At 35.7% G+C, this 18,669-nt stretch overlaps 1 protein-coding gene and 1 long non-coding RNA gene across 2 annotated transcripts in view; one reads left to right on the forward strand and one right to left on the reverse strand.

Moving 5' to 3' along the window:
* The window catches only part of LOC114296412 (ketol-acid reductoisomerase, chloroplastic-like), a 121,672-nt gene that overhangs the window by 84,810 nt on the left and 18,193 nt on the right, over positions 1-18,669 (forward strand). The gene's annotated exons all lie outside the window — the stretch shown is intronic.
* Positions 9,506-13,482, reverse strand: LOC114296413 (uncharacterized). The gene is made up of 3 exons (XR_003641188.2): positions 13,307-13,482; positions 10,342-11,251; positions 9,506-10,237 (listed from the first exon to the last, which is right to left on the reverse strand). It is a non-coding gene; the product is annotated as an uncharacterized LOC114296413 (long non-coding RNA).

The following is an 18,669-nucleotide window of genomic DNA, read 5'->3' on the forward strand; positions in this document are numbered from 1 at the left end:
TCAAAAAACACACACTCCAAAACAAATAATGACCACAGAAAGCACACATATATTAACATGTAATGGATATTCTCATCAATTCCAATATGCACCAAGGACCACTCAAAATTTCAAGCTTGCAAAACCATACTAAGAAAATCTTTTGGGGATTTTTTTTTTTTTTTAAATAAAGCAAGACAAAAAAATGAACAAGTACACATTTTTTTTTCCATTAAAAACAACACACAAAAACCCAAAAGCTAAAACAAATAAACAAATTAACACAAGTCAAGTTTTCTCACCCAAACTGCTTTAGTGCGAACAAAGTTGTGAGAATTGTAGTTTTTGGGTGGTGTCTTTACGTTGTGGTTCCTTTCCCCTGCAATATGAACCCGTCTCGACATGGCTTCCAACTTCCTATTCCTAGGTCTAGGCAAATACACTTTCCCATACAACTTATAACGATAAGGGCGAATATGACCATGCATACCACAATGATGACAAATAAAAACAGGGTGTACCTTCTTTTCTTTTACCTTACCAACTCTATGAAGTTTGAGAAGTCCATCCTTATGTTGAATTTTTTGTTCTCCCTTTCCTTGAGTTCTTGTATCATGAAATGTTGATGCACTCTGTTTTTGCTCTTTCTTACCACCAAAGCCAATGCCACTCTTTTCAGAACAGATTTGTTGAGACCCAATGATATTGTCTAAAGTCTTTGATCCTTTGTTCCAAAAACCAATGGTAACCATGGCACACTTGAGTTCTTCCTCTTTCTTGATCATTAGTTCTTCCAAAGCAACTTGTGACATCTCGAGATTCAATCTTTTCTTCATACATGGCATGGGTTTGCAGTAGCTCATTCCTCTCTGTCTCACAAGTCAACAGTTTTGCACAGAGAACTTGTCGGTCATCAGTTACCTTGATGGCATTAATCCTGGCCTCGGAAATCTCCTCCTTCAGTTTGACATTCTCACTTTCACATGCTTTGAGTTTCTTTGTGAGTTTATCATTCAATTTGAATAAGTTAAGAGACTCCTTATACAACTTTTCATATGCTTGCTCAAGCTCTTCATGATCACTCTCCGAGGATTCATCATCAGTGATATTCTCAACTGACCTCTTCGGAGAATCTGTTTGTCTTTCAACTTCGGAAGCCGCCATGAAAGTAAGGAATTGTTTATGTCTCTCTTCGCCTTGGTCTTCGTTGTCACTTTTATCTGCATCAGATTCTGATTCATTATCCCAAGTGATAGTGAGGGCTTTCTTCTTCCTCAAACGAGTAGGGCATTCTGAAGCAAAGTGGCCAAATCCTTGGCATTCATAGCATTGGACTTTTTCAGAGTTCCCTTGTATCTTTCCTTTCTCCTTCTTGGCAATAAAATTAATTTTGAGTTTATCTTTACCTGTAGATTTATGAGTATGAGTAGATTCCAAAAGATTAGGATTCTTTTTCAAAAAAGATTTTTTAAATTGTTTAACAAAAGCAGCTGTAATCTTGGAATCTATCTCACAATCCTCATCAGAATCCTCTCCAACTCTATGAGCACTACTAAAAGCAATATCTTTTTGTTTCTTTTTGAAATTCCTATGTGCCTCATAAGTTTGGAGATTTCCAACCAACTGATCTAGCTTGAGGTTGTCAACATCTTGAGCCTCCTCAATAGCCGTAACTTTTGGTTGGAACCGATCGGGCAAGGATCTCAAAATTTTTCCCACAACTTTGGATTCTGGAATTTTTTCACCTAAATTGAAGCTGGAATTTACAATGTCATTCAACTTCGCATAAAATTCATCAAAGGTCTCACTATCTTTCATTGAAAGGTTTTCGAAACTAGATGTGAGCCTTTGAAGTTTTGAGTGTTTAACAGAAGGAGTGCCCTCATGAATAGTTTGTAAGATATCCCAAGCCTCTTTTGCAACTTCACAATTACAAATACGACTAAATTCTTCAGGTGGGACAGCGCAAAAGAGAGAATTGATGGCTTTACTATTCCAGCTACTATTTTGGTAATCAATTGTGTCCCACTTATCAATTGGTTTGGGGATTGTAGCTCCATCAACGGTAATTGTTGGTTCGGTCCACCCATTCATGACAGATTGCCAAACTTTTTCATCTATAGATTTCAAAAACGATCTCATCCGAGCTTTCCAAAAAGAATAATTGGATCCGTCAAGTAGGGGTGGTCGAACCATAGAATTTCCCTCACGAATTGAATCCATTATTAAAAATCAAACAAGATCTCGTTCTAAAAGAATTTTTTTTAAAAAAAAAAAAATAGAACGACCTACTCTGATACCAATTGAAAAATCTAGAAATCCCCTAGATATTGATTTGTGATTATGTAACAATTTTAAACAGTATATAACAATCCCAATCAAACAATCAAGACAAATCAACACAACGATTTTAACGTGGAAAAACCACAATTGGACACCTCCAACTGTGATTAAAAAAACCACGGGCAATAGCCACAAAACAATCCACTAAGAAGATTCAAAGGAATTACACAGGTATACTCTCAATTACCTAGCGAATCCACGCCTAATTGAACCAACCTCTATGTGCCTCTTCCAACCCCGTCTTCACCTCGGAATTGTCTTTACGATGAGCCACTCCAGAATCCACCAAAGTTTCAGGCTCGAATTCTTCAGAATCCATCGAAGAACAACTTTCTCTTTTGTGTAGAATAAACCAACAAACCTTTGATGTATAATCTTTAAACTATGAGTTGAATACTCAAACAAAACATCAAAGAAAACTCACAAAATATCCCCAGATATAAACCCTAGAACTCAAAAAGAAGATCTGGAGTAGTCATCCTAAAATCTGACCCAACATGCGAATTTATAGAATTTGTCCCGCGATCTCCGCTCGAGCGCCCAACAGCCCGCTCGAGCGGCTTCAACAAAATATGCGCGTGATATAACAGAGGTCCGCTCGAGCGCTAGATTACCCACTCGAGCGCAAAATCACACCGCTCAGTACTTTTACAGGCGCCCAAAACTTCTGGAACCAGGGATTCTCCGCTCGAGCAGGGTAAAGTCCGCTCGAGCGGACCGGCAACTTGGAATGCATTTTTGTATTTTGCTTTAGGGGCGCTGCCCCTCGACCCCGCCGTGGCGCTGCCCTGGACCCACCAAGGGGCACTGCCCCCTCGATCCCCGCGAGCTGACCGGGCAGCTCGATCCCCGTCATAATCAGCGAAGTGGCAATCTTGAAAGCATTAGCATCACAAACTTCTTTGAAAGGCACAATTCGAGTTGGATTCGCATCTAAACACTCATAGCCTCACTGAAATAAAAGTGCGAAAATAAATACAACTAAAAGGAGTTTTGTCAAACGGGGTTGCCAAGAATAAAACCTAACAACTTATAGTTGTGAGCATAAGCTGGTAACCTGTTTGGTGTAGCTGTGGGATTATAGATTTAAGCAGCAGAGTAGTGTTTGGTAAATAAGTTGTAAAATAGCTTTTTGTTGTGTAATTGTCATTTTTGCCCTTATGAACAGAAAATTTGTAATTTTGTCATTTTCTTCTCTTTAAATTTTGAAAAAGTTATTTCATTAATGGAAGTTGATTAATTAGTACCTAATTTGGTACATTTCATTACCTCAAATTTATTTTTTATATTTTTTATTTTTTTTAATAATATTGAGTTGACAAGGGAACAAAAAAATGTCATTGCAACAAAAATACAATAAATTACTATTAAGGCAATAAAAATAAAACTTCATACATATTTAAAGATCACCTAATTTCATTTGAAAATTGACATACAAATATTATGTCTCCTTACTTCCATCTCGTTGTCATCACAGTCAACATCATTTCCATGGCGTGCTTATTGAGACGAAGATCTTTCATCTTCATTAGACACATAATCCGTAAATCTATCATAAGAGTCAAATGCAATATCACTTAACTCACTTCGTCGGATGAAATTATGAATTCCCATTGTTGCACAAACAAGTTTGACTTGGGTCGCCCAGTTGTAGATTGGTGGGATATCCTTTATCATCGGTCATCTTGCTTTCCAAACCCCAAACGTTCTTTCTATTACACTTCTAAGTGATGAATGTGCTTGGTTGAATTTTTCTTGTGCATTTTAAGGGGGTTGACCATGTTCAAATTGAGCTAGATGGTATCTCTCTCTTTTGTAAGGTGCAAGATATCCTTTCATTTTTGGATATCCAGTATCCACCAAGTAAAACTCATCTATTTTAAAATTGCAAAATGAAATTAAAGTAAGCAATTATAAATGTAAAAATAAATATGGAGATGTGAGTGTGGTGAATCTACTATAGCAATCAAATATAAAACAATTACCTCCTTGTGCTTTTGGAAAATTATAACTAGGATTCCTAATTGTATCCAAGAAGATCCGAGTATCGTGTGCACTTCCTTCCCATCCTGATAAGCAAAATGTGAAACATACATCAAAGTCACATGTAGCCATTATATTTTGAGTTGCATACCCCTTTCTACCTATTAAACGAGGGTGCTTATCTGGAGATATATATGCTTTGATGTGTGTTTCGTCAATTGCTTCAATACAATCCTATTACAAAATAGTTCATAAAATTATTTTTAGTCACAAATTATTAGAAATATCCGACCAACATTATTATATGTAACACCCAAGTTCCACTTGTAATTATTTTTTTTACCATGAAATGAGGATAATATTTGCGCTTGCTTCGAATATATGGATGCACACCATTTCTCGGTTGAGGCATTACCCATTCAATAGACATCATTGTAATAGCTTTTAACACCTTCGTGAAGTATTACCTTCCTGGAACTCGGCGAATAGCTTTCAACTCCGGAATGCGGTTTCCCACAACTTGCACACGTCGGCTTAGCATTACCTTACTAGTTCGAGTTGCTGGAGTTACCCACATTCGCTTTCTTCTTGGCGTTAAACGGAACTCGACGATTGTCATAGTTCTGTCTCTTCCGCTGGCTCTCTCCTGAATTCTTATATCGGTTCAAGTTAGCTTCTGCAAGGATGGCTTTGTCCAATACTCCGGCGTAAGTCGGCATGTTGAGCATGTTAACTCGATCTTGAATCGGCCCACGAAGCCCACTTTCAAACTTCCTGGCCTTTCTATATTCATCATCGACCATGTGAGGCGCATATCTCGCCAACTCGGTAAAAGCACAGTCATATTCTGCCACTGTCCTGCTGCCTTGTGTTAGAGTCTGGAACTCTGTAGTCTTGTGGTCTCGAACGCTAAGGGGAAAGTGTTTGTTGTAAAACAACTCCAAAAATCTGGCCCAAGTCAGACTTGGGTTGCTTTCTCGGGTCATCATCCACCATCTGAGTGCATCGTCGTCTAATGTGAGCGCGGCCAATAACACCTTCTGAGCGTCGATACTGGGAAAAATCTCAAACAATTTCTCCATTTCCAAGACCCACGCCTCGGCTTTCATCGGCTCTATACCCCCAGAGAATCTCGGCGGTTTCATTTTCTTAAACTCTCGGATTAGGGCTATGGTGCCGTCCCCATATAAAGCTTGCTGTGGAGGCACTTGCGGCGCTGGCGGAGGTGGAGGTGGAACTGCATGTCGGCCGTTTGTCTACTCGGCCTGGGTAGAAATAGTACTAGTGTCTTGCGGCCTAGGTTGTCTCAACTCACGGACCAAACTTTCGACCAATCTCTCTAATATGTTCAATCTGTCTTCGGGATGATCTCGGCCAACTGGTGGTCTACCCCTTCTCATGATGCTAAGAGTATGCAAAATGTGACTTTAAAACAAACCGATCAAATAATATGCATGCAAATAACAAATAGGCACGCCGAGATGATGCACACATTGTCAAGTAGCAAGCATTATGATGCAATCCTAACATCAATTCTATAGGGAATCCTATGCTCTTTAGGACTCGAAGTGTGTGAGTAACGTATTATAAGAAACTTGTGCTCTGATACCAATCTGTCACGACCCCATTCCGCCCCTAGTAGAATGGTGCCGTGATGGCCAATAATCCGAGATTACCAAAGGCCAACTTACAAAGATTCACACACAATCAGAGTAGACATATGGAGCTTACATGTGCGGAAGCAATATATTTAAATCTAAGTAGTCCATAAGAGCTGTGCATAGATCAAATGAAATGACATACATCTTATCAAGGTCTTACAACTTGGATACAATAAAATAAAATACAAAATACATCTTGACCAAAAGGCTTCTCAAGCCATCGTATACAAAACACAATGAATTACAAGCTAAGAAGCGTGATCTTCAAGATGCTACAAAATACGAATCCAAAACAAGTTGCAAAGCACATCTAGGCGTCACCGCCGTCCTGCTCACCACCTACATATATATATAGAGAGGGTGAGTTTGGATACTCAGTGAATGGTACAAGTAATAAAGGGTTTGCATGAATGATATCCGAGATCTTTATCAAAGCGATACACATTATATCTTGCACAAAACCAAAGACAAAACGAGTTCATTCAACAAGTCTTTCAAACTTCATCAATCAAAGTCCTTCATGGCTTTCAAGTTTCAAGGGATGACATTAACAAAGGCACTACAAAAGCTTAGAGTCCTCTAGTACGTAAGGACTCGTGCTACAAATGCTTATAGTCCCCTAGCACGTACGGACTTTCAAAGGTTGTGCTACAAATGCTTATAGTCCCCTAGCACGTACGGACTTTCAAAGGTTGTGCTACAAATGCTTATAGTCCCCTAGGACCTACGGACTAGTGCCACAAATGCTTAAAGTCCCCTGGCACGTACGGACTTCCAAGAATGTCATCCAAAACAAAACTTATACTTGGCATACAAAACTTATACTTGGCACATAAAATAGGGATAATCATTCATGCTTAACAAATACTTTTCGAAACAAAGCAAAGCAAAGCTTCATCAAAACTTTATAAACATAGCTTTATTAAAAATATCACTCACATAGTTCTTCAAACGTCGGGGTCAAGCGAGAGTCCAAGTCCTACAAACACATGGCAAAGTCTATTGAATGCACTTTCAAACAAGCTTTACATGAATGCAAATGATCTCGGTATTCCTTCAAAACTAAGTCGAACCGAAACAAAACACTGTTTTTCATCTCGGGAAAAACTTGTTGGGCACCAACCAGATCTTGGCCGAGGTTCCACACCTACTTGATGAGGTGTGGCCCCGATAGCTACATTCAAGGAAATGAAGTCGGGAAAATCTGGGTTCCCCTTTCTTGAAAAACATGAAGAACATGAACATGAAGAATATGGATGCAAAGATCATAACTTATCATTACAAAATCTGAGATTTCATGCTATGAATTCAAAAACATGGACCTGGGTACCCATACTCGAAGATTTTATGAAAACAAACACAAAAACATGAATCTTAATGCAAACTTTCGGATCAAACAAGGGTTTTTCTTCAAGAACACATGAATACTACTTTCTCTTTCTAAACCCAACTTTAAATCAATGCATGGCTTGCAAATCAGGTTCAATCATGCAATGCGGCTATATGATCAATAAGAACAACAAGAGTAGATTAAGATTCTAACCTCAAAACACGAATCAAACGGTTTGAACTCTAAGGATCAAGCTTGGAAATCTATTCCTCCTCTAAGAACTTCTCTCTCCTCAAGAACAAGATATGATACAAAATGATGCATTTCTCTCTCTGCCAGCTGATTTAACACTTAGTTCGGACACATGGCAACGGTTGGTTGGTTCTTCTAAAAAAAGTGACTGAGTGAAAAGACAAGACTATGACAAAGTGTTCAACAAGCAAGATGGCATAGGCACTCTGGCAGGTAATGATCTCGGCTAAAGACAAGGCATCGGCAAGTAAGGGAACAATGATCTTGGCTAGGAAGGACAACACTTGGCCTAGCTGTGCCACACCTCGGCCTAGATGTGCCACACCTCGGTCTAGGTTCCCCCAATCCAGGAACAAGATCACTTAGGCGCAAAGGTAACATCTCGGCCTAGATAATACACATCTCGGCCTTGGTGATGAACACCTCGGCCTAGATGATGACATCTCAGCCAACATGCCTTGGTGAAGGTGGAGGTCAACCAAAGTGGTTCCAAGATGGTTCTAAGCTTAAGGTGACCTCGGCTTAGATTAACCTAGGCTAAACATACACACCAAACAAGGAACAAAACATGCAAGTACCACTTATGCAAGACAAATCAAGGTTTTGCAAATGCAACATATCAAGACAAGATCATGTAATATATGCAAGTATGACTAGAGTAAAGTGAGAGTTGTTACACACTTCCCCCTGTTAAACTAGATGTCCTACATGGTTCTTTTATCAAATAATTTATCGCATATGTCACTGCAACTGTTGCTGCTATAGCTAAGAGCATATTATTATGTTGTTGGATTTGCAATGTGTTGCCTTCATCTTCAGTATCTTCATCATGGTGATCATCATTCCATTTGTCATCATTGTTACTCATCTCCAAAATACCTACCCATTTAAAGGCTTAGTTACTCTTAGTCCAAAATATATATTTTTTAAATACATTAATTTTTTGATGACTTATAAAAACTCAAAAAATAAATAAATAAAAAGTAGAACACAATCTACTAGTATTTAATTTTTTAAATACATTAATTTTCAAACGTCGGCTCTGAATATTTGGAATTAAAACTCGGGTATGAATTTTGAAATATGGTACTAGGAGCGCCACATTAGTGAGAACACAAAAATATTATAAAACATCTAAAACATTAAAAAAAAAATAGGGACACCTAAGCCCTGCCACTTGCATGAAGGCCACATTATTTTCTGATTTTAGTGTTAATAGTTGATTTTGATTTTGATTTTTTTTTTTTGAGGGGTGATATACAAATATAAATACAAATATAAATATAAAACAAACATACATATTTAATTTTGAGTTGGTAATGAAAGCCCCATTCACACCTATTTCTGAAGTGTGAATCCTGTGGAGCAAATTTTTATCATCTTTGGGCCATTTTTTTCTCTTCTTTCCAGTAATGAACTGCAAATTAGAACACAGCAATATATCAGACTTGTTTTGTTTCAAACTGTAAATGTTTTGTTTCACCCCTATAAGACTTGTTAGCAACAGAAAAGTAGAACACAACAAAATATAAATTAGAACATGAGGTCTGTATAAATTATAAGGTCTGCATAAATTAGAACATGAGGTCTGTATAAATTAGAACACAACAACATGCAAATTTAACTTCCTAAAATTTTACCTTCAATGAACACAGCAATATAGCAGCAACAAATTGAAATTCAAACCAGAATGACCTCCAAATTCAGCATGGCAACATCAACAAATAGAAATCAGCACAACAACAGATGGACATTCAACATCTTCTAAAAGTGTTTCCCATTCAACAGCAACAAATGGAAATTCTCATAATAACACCAATTGAAAAACATCTACATATATATAAGTGTTTACCATTCACCTACCATGCATATTCAAAATTGAAATCAACCATTCAACTAACATTCAAGTCAACCATTCACCTACCATTCAACTGGGAAAATGCCAACTACCCAAGTATTAATAATAAAAGTCCAACATAGTCAATATTAATCAAAGTCCAATAAAACATTAATAACAGTCCAACATAGTGAATATTAATCAAAGTCCAACAAAATATTAATAAAAGGAAAAAAATAATGAGTTCAACAGAACAGTCCATCTCAAAAACAATTAGCCGCAATAACCTGTGGTGGTCTTCTCCATCTCAATCTCCAACTTTAGAAACCTCAACCGAACTTCATCTGTGGGAAAATTCATGAAGCACTCACGACGCTTGTCTCGTAAGAACAATCTGGCAGCCTATACATATAGCTCATCATCCGGGGACACACCAGGGATGCTTTCCAACTTCGCTAAACATTCTGCAATTGAAGAATATCTTGATGAGGTCTGTGTTGAAGTTGCTGAAGATGACTCAACCACATTGACTATACGATCAAGTGTCTTGTTAAGTAGAGTTTCCCCAGTAGATATCTTCTTTGTCTTGCTCTTGGTTGATGAACCATCAGTGTTTGATGACCCTTTTTTGTTTAACTCGGAAGGATGAACCACCTCCAAATCAACATCATCATGAAATTCAGCATCATGTGGGGTATGAAATTCCTCCGGAGTCTCATCAGTGTGAGGCATTACCCCAGAGCTAGGAATGTATGCCCATTCTCGTGTAGTAGCTGTATCTGAGAATAGTATGTCTAAGTCTTCAGTGAATTACAACGGCATACGTCGGAATCTAGTAACATCAGGATACCTCTGCAACAATTACAAAGGAAAATTTAACAATGTCAAGTAACAAAATTTGGTGTATTTAATTGAGATAAAACAAACAAAATATGTACATTAAGCAATTAACGTACCTCCAATTTCTTGGTCCACCACTCATCAGATGCAGATATAGCTCCAGTCAATGTATCACGGTCTAAGCCTGTCTCACCTCTTAACAATTATTCCATAGAAGCCAACCTTTTTTCAACACATCCCAATGATTTTTCATTTGTATTCGTTGGTATGCTTTTTCAGTCATACTTATAAACTTAGTTACCACATTTTCCCACTTGACCCTATCTAAGTGTGTACCAGGTCTATGTCCAACCTTCACTTGCTCAACACAAAGCTTAATAAAAATTTCATTTGATTTTGCATCCTAATGAGCTTTAACGGATGGTACTTGACTTGATTTTCCCTTGTTCTTCCTATTTTCAGGTTGTGTTTCCTCTTGGGTACTCATTCTATGAAAGGAAAAAAAAATTAAAACAAACTCATTCATCAGTGTTTGCATTACAACAGCTAGATTAGTACAAAATAACCATACATGGCAACTACGTCAACATTCATTGGGTACAAAGCTTAGTACAATAGTTCATGGTAAACTACATAGCACAAAAACACTGGGTATCTCTAAACGGCACCTATCATCATTTAAAAAGTAATGCAACTTACATAACAATACAAATCGTGAGCAGACCCACAACAAGCTGCTTCATGAAAGCAGTGGATTGCTCAAGCATCTGGTTCTTCACTGTTAGTCCTACAGTCTCCATATGTTGATTTTGATCAATCATTCTCTTGTTCCTCAGCCTCTCTACCATCGTCACAGATTTTGGGGTACACCACTTCCAAAATTGACAATTTCTCTTCCCTTTAGATGGCTTGTCAGACTCGGTAACCCTTATGGCAGCTCTTAACCCACAATCACATTTCAAAGCCTCATATCTCAAGTCGAAGCTCTCACCACTAGAATAATAGTTACTAGAGGATGACATGCCTCTGCATTAATTAGGAACAATTGAATCCAAATCCTCATTGGGAAGCTAATTGTAAATACATTGCACCATGAAGTATTGATTTAAGTAAATGTTTCTAACATAATGAGAATTTTAGGAACATTAACTAACAAAGTCAAAAGATTTACGAACTAATAAAGTTAAAAGATTAAATTCAACCAGACAAGATTTTCAATTGGTTCTTCAAAGCTTACCTAATACCTATCTTAGTATTGTTGCCTCAAAAAACTTTCTTTATAAAACATTGGCACAAATATGTACATTTATTTAATTGAAATAGTGAAAGCTATATGAAGGGGAACAATAGTGTGATATGCCCACGGGCTTGAGCATTGGTTAAATATGAGTTGTCAAGATCTAACCGGTCAATGCCCTGTTTTTAGGGTTGGGTAGGAGAGAAGAAAAGAGCAGGAGAATCAACTGACTTGATCAAGCATTGCACTTCGTGGCATTAGCGCCACCCAAATTATAAATAATAATAAACATAAAATATAGATAGAAAATATTGATTTTTTTCACTATTGGATTCAATTATATTGCAATGTAATATGTTCTGTTACTTAGTGCATATAACTCAAAACAAATTCTTATTATGTATGTTCCGTTTATGTATTTTTTGAGAGTATCTTTTGTATTTTCAAATAAATTTTGCATCGTATTCGGACTGCTTGAGCCAAGCCCAAATTATTTTTGAGATAAGCTCATGCTCAGGCTCAGCCAAGAAAATTCAGGCTAGAGGTCAAGCTCAGACTGGGCTTGAATAGATCCCTTTACATTTCAATTTGAGCTTGAATTGGACAAACTCTCAGCTAGACCGAACTCATCTAAGTATCCATAACAATTTTAAGTGTCCAAAACTTGGATTTTATCCTTCCATAGCATCTAAGCAGGAAACAAGCATGCATACAAGAAATTATCCTTCCAAGAATAGGAAAATGACTAAGAAATAAAAATGATGACTGCCAAAAACTCTCTCCCCCTCTCCAGATATTCACCCACAAGCAGCAAGGTTGCAACTCCAAAACATCTCCTCCATTAAAGTATACACCCCTTGACAACCTCCCAACACCTAATACTAGGCTCTGATAATTCAACGAACCCATTCTCTTCCCCAAATGCTGGTCCCAATTCATCATTGTTTCTTGGAGGGGAGTGTAAAGAGGGGGAAAAAAAAATAAAGGGACCATAGCTCACTAATGATCAATTGTCTTCCCTCTGTTCTTACATACAAAAACAAATGGACAAAATAAATCTTGAATGTATTTTTGAAGGCCAATGAACTATCCATGTTAAAACTAATAAATCTTCAATGTTCAAACTAATAGCAATTGACTTGGGGACACAACCTCAATGAAGCATAATATAATAAAAAAGGTAAAAAGCAAAAGAAGAACATTTTGTTTGGGTGCCTTTAATCAGGAAAGAGATACAAAACTCTGAGGATGTGAACAGTGCCCAGAATTACAAAAAGATACCCATCAATATGGCCAAATTGTGGGTTTATTCTATACGAACTCCAGGAAACAGAATTCAAACAAATTGGCGAATATCAATATGTTCATTCACTAAATTCTCTTCAAAGGACAAACAGAATATTTACAATTAGAAAAGTAATAAATTGAAAACAATTAACAAACATAATTTAATTTTGAAGCTAGATGCTCTCATCATCTTAACATGAAAATCCCCTAACTTCTTTTCAAAATTCCAAAGATTGATAATTAAAAAAATTCAACAAGCAAAACTCACACAAAATAATTATCTCAATATTTAATCAGGAACATTTTTCATCACCTAAAAATGATATTTCACTTCTTCCACAACCAAAAAATAAAAGGCCGAGCTCATTAATGGAAGCCAACAAAAGCGAATCCTTAACATGGGTTTGCAGTTCATCTCAACTAATAACAGATCGCAGTCAAAAGGGGGTTTTCAACCCTAATCACAAAGTGAAGAAGAGAGAGAAGACACCATTTCACATAACCAAAAACAAAACCCTAATCGAGTCCATTCATGTATCACAGTCATGAAATCTTACCTTTTCGGTGCAGATGAACCGAAAAACAGGGGGACGACTCTTTTTGGAGAGATAGACAACGGTTCTACAAGCACGATCTGCTGTGATCAGAGAGGTCGACGACTGTTTTCGTGGGTGTTGGTCGAGCTTCTTCTCAGTCGCCAGAGGAGAGGAGAATAGGAGAGAAGAGTGTCAGAGGCGAGAGTTAGGGCAATCAAACGGGTATATAGAGTGGCATTTTTGTAAATAATGGAGATTAGGAGGGGCATTTAAATCATTTCACCATCCATTGTACAGCTGCGCGCTTAAGCTAAAAATGATAAGCATCCCCTGACTCACTTTTCAAATAAGTTGAAAATTAACTTCATTTAAGTTATAAGTTGGTCAAATAAGCTGAGCCAAACACAAGTTTTTAGCTTAAATTAAGTTAAAAGTTGAAATAAGCTGCTTATAAGTTCTACCAAACACCACCTATATCTACTTCACAATTATTGGCATTAATTGGCCAAATTCTTCTTTTTATTTTTATTTTATTATCATTTTTCCTTTTGTTGTGACTTAGAATGGCATTATTTCTTAATCTTTGACCCCATGTTCTAAGGCTCCGTTTGTTTTGGGGTGTAAATGATGGAATGAGATTAGGATGGAGGTGGAGCTATTTAGTGTTATGTTTGTTTGTAGAGTTGGGAAAGGGATCAGGATGGAGGAAGGGATTAAGATGAAGGTTGAAAGCGGGATTGGGATGGAGGAAGTGGAGATGGTATTAGAAAAATAGTGAGGGGATTAGAATTTTTTTTATTTTTTACATATTGGGAATTTTTTTTGAATATTAATGTTTAATTTTTTGTATTTTTTTATTTGTTTATTATTTTATATAAAAATAATTTAACAATTCCTACACTAACAACTATCATCAAAATAAACATAATTTTACTTAATCCTTTCACTATTAATTTCTTTACTAACAATCCCGTCACTATTAATCTCCTCACTATAGATCCCCTCCATTCTATCTCTAAAAACAAACGGAGCCTAACTTTTTTTTTTCCTAAATTAATCAAAATAATAATGAATTAATTAAAAAATCAATAAATAAAAAATCACATTTAAATTATAATTATTTTATTTTTTTTACAAAAATTAAAAAATTAGAAAAATTCTAAACAAATTTTTTAATTCCAAACTAAAATAATAATAATAATAATAATAATAATAATAAAAAGTCAATTCACTTTTGAAACGAAGCCTATCAAAGTTTTTAAACCTTCACGTATGAAATTGCCTGGGTCCATAAGGAAGTTCCTGGAGCTCCCCTTATTCCGATACTTGATACGAGACCTTTTTAAAAAGAAGAAAAGGAATATGCGAGGACCTGTTTAATAAAGGAGTCTTGGCATTGAGATAAAAGTTTGGACCGAAATCAATACAAATGATATAAAAGTATAAAGATAAATAATATAAATATATATTTTTATATATAAAAAATAATAATATTATTATTTTTCATTCGTATAATTAAGAAATTATTAATGAAAAGTATTATGTGAACTATGAATAAAATATATATATATTCTACACATTTTTTTTTTATTTCTAAATTTCTATCTAAATCTTTACTCCAAACACAATATAATATATTTTAATATAATTATGTTAAAATTATAAAATTTCTTATGTTTTATTTAAAATCTTAAGAAATGTCAATATAATTAACCCTTTAAATAAAATGAAACATGTGACACCTTATTATTAGATGATCATATGATTACATGGTAAGATTAGATCTACTATAGCATATGATTACATGGTAATATTACATCTACTATAACTTCATATTCTTATTCGCAAGGCCAACTAAAGTCAAAGGAGTTGTTTTAGAATGCACATGTACGAATTGTTTTGAAAACATGATTAGAAAGTCATGTTTGGTGTAACTGTTAAAACATATTATATACTATAACTTAATAGATTATACATTATGATTTTAATCAGAAACTGTTAATCTATTTGGTATAACTGTTGGATTATATATTTAAGTTGCTGAGTAATGTTTGTTACATAAATTGTGAAGTTACTTTTTCAATTAGCTTTTATTTTTTATTATTCACTATTTGTCTACATTTCTCACAAAAAATAATAATAATATTTTATAGTCCATTTGGGTCTTTTTCTATTTTTAAAAAAATAAAAAATAAAAAAAATCTAAGAGTATAACCGTAAATTAACATGTCCACAACAAAAGCTGATAATCAGAAGCAAGGGATGAGCAGCTTTTCAGAATCAATTTTTTTGACTTAAATTAAGTTGTTAGAATCAGAAGCTGTTTGAAATAAGTTTAACCAAACAGTCTAAAATAACTTTTTGAAAGCCAGAAGCCATAAGTTGGCTCAAAAAAACCGCACCAAACACCCCCGAAGTAGCTTTCTATATATTTTTTAATTTTTTTAATCACATTTCTTCTCTATTTTTATTTTTTTTTTGTATATTTTTTTGAAGTAAAAAAAAAAAAGAGCTTTTAATCTACTTCCTCCCAAAACAAATCTTGTCACATTACTTTTTTATTTTTCTGTATATTTTTTCATAAAAAGTTAAAAATTACACTAACTCCTAAATGTAATAATATATTAAAAATTTAAATAAATTGCTGTTTGGTTTGGAATTTTTAAAAATAGTTTTTTTAGTTTTTAATTTGTATTTTTATATTTTTTTATATTTTAAAAAATATATTTAAATCAAATTTTTTATTAAAATTTTTTTAGATCCACTTAATATTGACATACTTGAAAGTATAAAAATATTTAAAAAATTCATTGAATACAAAAAAATATGAAAATATATTGAATTTTTATATTTTTTGTATTTCATACATTTTTTAAAGTTTTTTTTATATAAATATTATATTTTTAAGTGTATCTAAATTACGTGAATTTAAAAAATAAAAAATTTATGTAAAATATTAGAAAAAAAAATGCTAAAATATAATGTGCATGATTTGTTTATATTTACCTCTATTTGGCCTTCACTTGCACTGAGTTGTATTTCTTTTGGTTTTAACATGATGTGGGTGTCTTAGTTGGAATGTAGTCAATTTAGGCCTAGTAAGTAATGATAAATATAATGGTGTCGGTTAGATGATTTGTACATTTTAACATGCTGTGGGTGTCTGTTATGTTCTTTGTTCTATTCAGTCCCCTTGTACTTGTTATTAATTTCAATATTAATTGCAGGCTGATAATCATGAGAAAGTATTCTCCCACATAAAGCCAAACAGCATACTTGGGCTGTCCCATGGGTTTCTTCTCGGCCATTTGCAGTCAATGGGTCTTGATTTCCCCAAGAACAAGAGTGTGATAGCTGTACGTCCCAAGGGAATGGGTTTGTCTGGGAGGAGACTATGTTCAAGGAATAGAGATAAATGGTGCTGGAATAAATTCTAGTTTTGGCGTACACCAGGTATATTAACCCTCTGTTTTCTTATTGCCTCTGTATGTTTCATTTGACTTTAGCTACTCAACATCTTTTTGGACAGGATGTTGATGGCAGGGCCATTGATGTTGTCCTTGGATGGTCAGTTGCCCTTGGTTCTCCTTTTACATTTGCCACCTGTTGGCTTTTTTGGCTTTCGAAGGTTACTTTCGTAATTATGAGCGTGCCAGCAAGGATCAATCAGTCCTTACAGAATTGCCAAACAATTATTCAGACGATTGTGTTATGGTTCTTTCGGCCTCAATAAAGAGGACTTTTACTGGTGGCTTACTGGTAATTAGACTTCAGAAAATCTGAACATAAGAATAGTTAACTAAACTGGAGTATTTCATTAGTATAAAAAGAACTTACAATGATCTCAGTTCCGTAGAGAATTACAGCGGCAATGTACTTGACAACTACTCCTACAAATGAAGTGCAGCACAGAAACTAAAAATACAGGAATATAAAGGACAGGAAATAACACTGGAATATGTAAAGTGATTCTTTAGATTTTTCTCCGTCCCCTTCTCTGAAATCCTTCCTGCTATTTATACTCTCCGAAGATAACCATCGAATTGTACTTCAAACCGTCGAACTGCCTCTCCGTAGTTGCTGATCATGCTACCTTATAAGTAGTCCCACTACGCCTTCACTTGCAGTTAGGCTTCCCCCTTATATTTGAATTTGAAATGTGAGCAACCGTTGAAGCCACGTCACTGTACGTCTCTTTGTTGATCTGCTACTACTCAGATCTTATAACAACCAATATTAATTGCCACGTGTATGGTCAGGATCGAAGACCTACCTGGTCTCCCCATATTACCCTCACTGTGCCACGCATTGGATTGTTACTGGCTTAGTACAAAATGTGTAGCCAACATTACCCCCCGCACTAATATACCCAAGACTTGGTGATATTAGTAGATCAGAGTCCCTTTTCCCACGTCTTAGAACGTGCATGGGTTTTGCATCTTCCCAAAAATGCAACTGTCACACACCATCTGTATTAATAATCTCATCTTGATCCTTAAGCACTTTCACTGTCTTATTATTCGAACAGACTGATACATTTCATGGCCAAATTAATTCTTTCTTCCAATGATGAGGCATACGAAGAGTCATATGTCGATGCTATTCCTCGTCGAAAGCATGCATTTATTAGCCACCTTTACCCACCTTTCTATATTCAGGTCATGGACGCCTTTGCAGATTACCGACCTTTGGATTACGAACACATTGCTCTTAATCCTTTGATTCAGAAGGCTAAAATCAAAGACATAAGAATTTTCCCTTCTGACCTACCTTTACAGTTCGAACAATCTGCTCTCAAACCTCTGATTCGTAAAATTACAAATATGGATTTGAACAACTCTTCTTCGCAAATTTCTGTATGGGATAAAGCTGCAGTTGCTTCCTCTTCTGGCTCTGCTGGAAGTTCTGACTGGACAAATTGGTCAGTACCTGAGACTCCTGATTTAAGGGAGCGAATCAACCATCATTTTGTTGAGTTCACTGACCTTTAGAGTTTCCCTCATATGCTCGAAGTTCAGTTGTTTATCCTTACGTGCCCATTGACCATCGGCGTAGTCTGGAGGAGAATCTTCTTGTAGCATGGTATACATCTTCCATGCCTACAAAGATAGTGCACACTGCCCCACGCCCATAAGAAGCACAAGGGTATAACCCATCATTCTTAGCCCAGAAGGCGAAGTTCTGTTCTTCTGACTGGCTTGATTATATTAATGCATTTGTTCCTTCTGCCCCCGTATCATCCCCGGAAACAGAAGCGTCCACATCTTCTTCTTCGTCCCCCGAAGTTAAAGTATGCACACCTTCTCCCCCACCAATTCTTTCCTGGACAGAGAAACTAAAGATTGCTCTATCCATGGAGAAAGTCTTTCCCCCTTATAAACCTC

The sequence above is a fragment of the Camellia sinensis genome, chromosome 2 (assembly GCF_055761805.1).
Source record: "Camellia sinensis isolate YWXY chromosome 2, ASM5576180v1, whole genome shotgun sequence".
Lineage (NCBI taxonomy): Eukaryota > Viridiplantae > Streptophyta > Magnoliopsida > Ericales > Theaceae > Camellia > Camellia sinensis.